The following is a 7,073-nucleotide window of genomic DNA, read 5'->3' on the forward strand; positions in this document are numbered from 1 at the left end:
GGAGCTTTCCAAATAGAATACAATGGTTGGCCAGTGAGCCCCAGAGATCACCTGTCTCTTCCTTTTCATCATTGGGGTTATATGTGTGCCTGGATTTTCGACTTGAGTTCTGGAGAATTCAAATCAGCTCTGAATAGTTGCAAGGCAAGCACTTTCCCTATCTTTACGGCCTTATTAAATGTGTTCTTGAATACCATACCCTCGGAGTGTGAAATGTGAAATGCGTAAAATTGAAATGTGAAATGCGTGGAAAGTTCCTGTACTGGCTATTTGCAGGTGGCAGACACTCAAAGGGATATTTTTAGTAATCTCTAAAGCATAAAACTATCTCTGTAAACAAACAAATATTTTGGGGAAAATACTTTTAATATTCATGGAAAGCTGAGATCACAATTAATCATGTCTTTCCTGTTTATCTCCTCCAAATAGAGTTAATAAACATATGTGCTATTTCATTCAAGAGCTTCCAATCTCTACAATAAATATTTATCTTCATGTTTATGAAACAAAATTGCAATTTAGTTCCCTGGGTGACTTAGAATATGCATTATTCCCTTCACTGTGTTGGTCACTCTGTTCAACCCCACAGTTAGGTGATGTCTTGCTCCCAAAAGTACTACTTGTAAGTACCCTACAAGTGTATTTTTAAAAATACACGTAATACACAAATTTTTCAGTCCTGACATTGATCAGCTGGCACACGATACAACGAAATAAGTGAATTAGACTTATATAGCACCATTTAGGACAATTAGCAGTAATTGTTGGTGTTGTACAAATAAATGTATTTTAAGGATCTTTAAAAGAGATATGTGTGGTAAGAAGGATCCAAAATGAGTTTTAAGAACTGAACTTTAACCTGAGTAAATTGTTGCAGCAATAATAAGCAAATGCCAGAATTTTAATACTTCATGTCAGATAATTTCATGTGAAAAGCATAGTTGAGGGTTTTGTTTAGAGTTTCTTTATAGGGATGGATTGTGCTGGGCAATGAATTACTTCATCATTGGAGATCAATAAACCACTTTAAGCTTGAGAAGTAGGTTCCTCTTTCAAGCCATGAATATAATGAGATGACACAGCAAATTGCCTAAGGAAGAAGATAGCACTAAAAAAGGGAAAGTCATGTCAACTGAATGTCAATACCATTAACATTTGTTAGGGACAAAAGGAGGCACCATAGCAACCTTGTAAGAGAATCTAATAAATGGATTCTGATGCATTTTGACCATCCAAGTACTCCGTCTTAGAAAATAAAAGAGTTGTAGAGTACAAAAGGATAAAACATAGCAGCTTTGGAAAATGGGTTATTATTTACACACGCTGTAAAAAAAATGTATTTTCTACCAAGTTCTGATAAATATTTGTCGTATTTCAAGATTAATGTGTATGATATTTTAAAATGCATGCTTTATTTTACCACAGCTATGTGATGAGAATAAATGTTGTTTTATTGTTTAGTTGAAGTTAAGGTCAATACAGAGATAAAGAATTAAGAAATTGGTCTTCTTTAATAGAAATTTTGAAATATATTATATCTTCAGTAGATTAGTAAAATTTTCCCCCACCCCCTGAGGACATAACTGAATGGCTAACCAGCTGAAAAAACCAGATGACCCTGATTGTGTCAAATGGATAGGACTCCTTGCAATGTCTGACTGGCCTTTGCCTTTGAGATGGACATATACCAGTGAGTCAGAGAACTGAGCAGGTAATGCTTATCTGTGAAAGACACTTGAAGGCTATTTTATGATTATAGAATTCAATCTCCATTTAAGACAAGCCAGTTCAGTTATTTTTACTGAGATTCCTGTAAATTTCTGTTGCAGTTTGAAGTAGTCAGGGCAAAATGATTGGGCTTCACATTACGCATCTGAAAGCTGTTAATAACCAATTATCTTTAATATATTTTATATAGCCAACATCATAGGATCATTTAAATTTATCATAAAATGCAGAATAATTTGATATATACAACGTGACTAGTAGTAAAACAACATTTTAAAGAACAAGACATAACTTATTGCACAATATAAAATCATCTTGATCCTGTTTATATTGTTAGGATGGTCGTACTGTCTAGGACTGCAGAAAGGTGCTCAGACCTTTTTCTCCCCCAATTCAACGAATTAAAAAAGCAAGAAAATCGCAAGCCACAGCTTCAAGTCAAATTTTATTGACAGGAAAAGCACGCGTGCTTCACAGAGCAGACTGTAGAAAGAACAGACTCCCCTCTGAGAGGGTGGAAAGTCAAGCAGTGTCTGAGCCTGCCTAAATCCTGGGTCCTTACCTGTTGGAGGTATGGGATAGATCTTCTTTCTTCCTGCAAACTGGAGGGAAGTTAATTGGTTTCAATTGCAAGCGATTTGGAAGCTCCTTCCACTCCACTTTGGATAAAAGCTCATCCAACTATTGTCCTAGAAAAGAGGAAAACATAAATCTGGCATCTTAAGTTTTTAGTAGAAGTATATTTATGAATGACTTCACGAAGCTATCACGGGAGGATGGCGGCGGTGCCCGTGGCCTGGGCTGGGACACCGTGGCCTGAGCCTCCGCGACTTTCAAGAACCTGCTGGCTCGTGCAAGGTGTAGACGAGGCCACTGCCTACAGAGCAGGTCCTGCCAGCCTCGCTGGAGAGGGTGCCCCCATGTCTGTGATGGGCTGTGGGACAAGCAAGGTCCTTCCTGAGCCACCCGAGGATGTCCAGCTGGATCTGGTCAAGAAAGTGGAGCCATTCAGTGGCACTAAGAATGATGTATACAAGTGCTTCATCACAGAGGTGGACAGCGTTAGCCCTCTCAAAGCTGGCTCTCCAGCTACCAGTCAATATGCACCTCCCTGCCCTGGTGTTCCCACTTCCAGCCACACGGAGCCTCCTACAGAGCCACCATGCGGTGCCAGATTGGCAAAGTACAGGGCCAAATTCGACCCACGTGTAACAGCTAAGTATGATATCAAAGCACTGATAGGCCGAAGCAACGTTAGCCGAGCGGTACGTGTGGAGCACGAGGCAATCCAACAGCCATATGCTGTCAAGATGATGGCGACCAAGTACTTAGAGGTGTGTGAGAGGAGTCTGAGCTCCGAGTGCTGGGCGGGCACGCCATGCCAACGTCATCCAGCTGGTGGAAGTGTTTGAGACACAGGAGCGTGTATATATGGCGACGGAGCTGGCCACTGGTGGTGAGCTCTTTGGCTGGATTATTGCCAAGGGTTCTTTCACTGAGCGGGATGCCACAAGAGTGCTGCAAACGGTACTAGATGGTGTCCGGTATCTACATGCCCTTGGCATCACACACCGAGACCTCAAGCCTGAGAATCTCCTCTACCACCGCGCAGGCACTGACTCCAAGATCACCATCACTGACTTTGGCTGGCCAGTGCCCGAAAGAAAGGTGATGACTGCTTGATTGAAGACCACTCGTGGCACACCTGAAATCATTGCGCCTGAGGTCCTGGTTCGAAAACCCTACACCAGTTCCGTGGACACGTGGGCACATGGTGTCATTGCCTACATCCTGCTCGGTGGCACTACGCCCTTTGAGGATGACAACTGCACCGGCTATACCGGCAGATGCTCAGGGGCAGATACAGCTATTTGGGGGAGCCCTGGCCTAGCGTATCTAATCTGGCCAAGGACTTCACTGACAGGCTGCTGACAGTGGACCCTGGAGGCCGGATGACTGCACTTCCAGCCCTCAGACACCCATGGGTTGTAAGCATGGCAGCCTCTTCATCCATGAAGAATCTCCACCAATCCAGCTCTCAGAATCTCCTCAAGCGTGCTTCTTCTTGTCGCCAGAGCACCAAATCCTCCCAGTCCACACGTTCTAGCCGCTCCACAGGCTCTAACAAGTCTCGCCGTGTTAGGGAGCGGGGACTGCGGGAGCTCAGTCTGGGCTATCAGCAGCAGTATAATGGCTGAGCCACTAGCTACGACATGGACACACTACCGTCTGGCCACTCTCTGCCATGTCACCTTCTCTCCAGCGAGGCCTCGGGGCCAGCAGTATGCAGAGCATGCCTGGACCCAGCCCCTCTCTATACCTTTAGCAGCCCCCCCCACCTCCTATCATGCCTGCCATGATGGAATGGCGGCCCAAGGCCACCTGAACTGGGACCTGGGAGGCAGCTACTACTCTGTTTGAGTTGGGAAAAAGTGCAGGACCCAGTCCTCACCTTAATGTTTGCCTCTTCCTTGGACTAAAGGCACCTACAGTGTTGGGTAAAAAGGGTCCTATGGCTCAGGACTCTTTTAATCCATTACTTTTATTAACCCCTTTTTATCCACAAAGCATCGGTCTAGCGCCCATATTCGCTGCCATGCTAATCCTTAAGGGTCTGCTCCAGTGGGAGGTCTAGCTTTTGCTACAGCTGGGTTGCCAGCCCCGGGCGCCTCATTAGTCCCTTAGCTCCAGTTAGATCCAAGTGACCCACCGTTTCCCCCAGTCAAGGTCTGTCTTTCTTCATGGTGCCACCTCCATGCCACCACCACCCCCAGCCCCCAGACTTGCCAGCACCTCTGGCGTAGGACTGTGGCATGGACCTTAAGCTCAGGCTCCAACCTCTCTATGAGGGATTCTATGACCATCAGCGCCTTTGCAGAGCCTACTGCTGTCTCCGTCTCCTACTTGGATCCTGTTACATCCCCTATCTGCCTCCTTCCCAACAGTGAGGGGTTAAAGGGCGCTCAGCTGCTGCGCCTGGGGATGGATGTGCCTGAAAAGTATTCTCTTCAGAATTCCATTGTCCCTCCTTGTTCTATCCTTTGGTATTGCCCTTTGCTGCTTACTGTGACCTCCTTTACGGCTTCATGATGGCGCCATCTAGTGTCTAGTCTGGGTATAGGTGGCGGGGGGCGGGGAGGGGGGCGAGGTGGGACTGGTGTACACCCTTGCAAAGCCACTGACCCCCAAAATGAAGAGGAAAGAAAGGAGTAGATGAATTGGGAGAGGGTCCTGGCTGCCCAACTCCCCTTATGCTCAGCTTCTTTTCTCCAAACCTCACCCTGGAACTTAGCCATACTGTGTTAGCTGCCTCTGAACCCTGGGTGCCACGGGTGCTGACTTTGCCGTAAGAGCTGGTCTTGCCCTATCTGCCCCGTGCCCACTTCTTTTTCATAGCATTAACTTTCCAGGCTGGCCCCACCTAGTCTCAGGCTACCTTCTGGGAGGTAGGGAGGGCTGCAGGAGCAGCTTTCCCAGAGGACTGAGTCACGACAGCTCTTCTATCCGCCATGGTCTCCCCTACCATCACCACAGGAGGCTGGAATCCAAGCTCCCTCTGTAGCTGCTTTCAGTGTGTAGAAGGGGCTGGACAGCGCCTAGAAGGGCCTTGGCTAGATGAAGCGCCTCTGTCAGTAGGAAGGTCTTACTCCACTCAGCTCTTCTCAGGAGGCAGCCTTGGGCTAGGCCCTCTTTTCTACGTATGCCACCTCCACTGGGAAACCAAACCAAACAGACTACTCTGGGCCAAGTCAACTGTGCCGCGTATACCCTCTCCTTACATCTCCTGCCCTCTGAATAGGAGGCAGTGGAGAGCCTGAGCTCTCAGAATTCCCCCACCTACCAGTTCCCCAGGAATCTCTGGGGGTGTGAACCAGTGGGGATTTATTTTTCTCTCCTGCCTAGAGTAACTCTGGTTGTGACGGTAGGACAGAGGGAGTTTAGTGTCTTAGGCCATTGATAGGTCCACCAGGCCGTCATGCCATGAACTGTGGACAGAGAATGTGCAGTTATTTATTTCATGTACTCTGTAAATGTATCTTCTGTTTTCAATAAACAAGCTGCCCCTCCCACCCACCTCCCAAAAAGAAGTATATTTATTTACCTAGGGCCTCTTTTCACTGTCTGCCTACTGTGGAGCAGCCAGACTCTGAGGGCTCTTCTTATAATTCTGGTTTTCTAGGTATTGAATTTAACGCTCCATTTTACACTTTTTTGTTTTGTTTTGTTTTCTTATTGTTACTGGCAGTTTGACGTATTTGTATGATGAATTTTAGGGGAAAAAAGCATTGTAGTCATTTTCCCCTACATTTCCTCCTCCAGTGGAAACCCTTCTCCTGATAAGTCCCTCTCACTTTCACATCTTCTTTTGTATGAGACCCTCTGAGTTAATTCAAGTTTCTTGAGTTAGTGTGGGTGAGAGGTGATTTGTCGGGCAATTGCTGCTTCTTAGTTTCCACACCACCGAAAAAGAAAATGACGCCTCTCCCCCAGCAAATGTTAATGACAGGCTCTGTTTTCAAGATGGCTAAATTCGAATTTGAGTAATTCAGTCCAAAGCCTGCCTTGGTGCTTTGTGTCATTTTAGTTTTGATAACATGTGTCATTCACTGTCTCTCTCTGTCACTCATTTTGTCAGTCGTACTATCTAAATAGGTATTGAATCCAGCTACCTCTCGGCATTTCCACTGAGTCAATCTTAATTTATTTCTGTTATGAAAGCTTTATTAAATGAATGGTTATGTCGGCAGTTGGTGAATGAGGACACATACCATGAACTATGGAACAGTAGATGCCTTTAATAAATTCTGGGGATTTTTTCAGAATTTTTACATTGAGCCCTCCAAGTGAGATCCCCAGTTGAGCTCCCCAGCTGAGTCCAAGAGTATTACTTCCTCCTCCCATTTTTGCCATTTATTCCCATGAGGATTCATCATTACCGGAAACAAAGCCTAAGTTCCCTTCGGAAGAGAGATTTACTTTATAAACCATAGACTCACTTCTGTGTGGTCCCCACTAATTAATCAGACACTTAAAATTATTTTATTTTATTTTTATTTTTTGCTGCTTATCATGTACCAATCTGTAAATGATAACCCTAGTGGAAACTGAGGAAAAAACATTATAATTTAGTAATTAATGTTAAAACCTATTGTTGCTTCTCTTAACAATGATAAATAGGAAAGTACCATCCAGATTTGCTAATCAACAGCTAGTGTTGCAGGTAATACCAATAGTGTATTTCTTTTTTTCTTGTGATAGAGTTCTGACTGATTTAGCACAATCACTATGACTGTCCCTTACACTGCAAAAGTAACAGTCCTAGGTACCCGGTACATATGTGCAGA

At 44.9% G+C, this 7,073-nt stretch overlaps 1 pseudogene; it reads left to right on the forward strand.

Moving 5' to 3' along the window:
- The first annotated feature begins 2,657 nt into the window (after positions 1-2,657).
- LOC129683216 (serine/threonine-protein kinase H1-like) lies at positions 2,658-3,926 on the forward strand (annotated as a pseudogene).
- Positions 3,927-7,073: the final 3,147 nt, after the last annotated feature.

The sequence above is a fragment of the Psammomys obesus genome, unplaced genomic scaffold (assembly GCF_907164565.1).
Source record: "Psammomys obesus unplaced genomic scaffold, mPsaObe1.curated_primary_1811, whole genome shotgun sequence".
In the NCBI taxonomy this organism is placed as follows: Eukaryota; Metazoa; Chordata; class Mammalia; order Rodentia; family Muridae; genus Psammomys; species Psammomys obesus.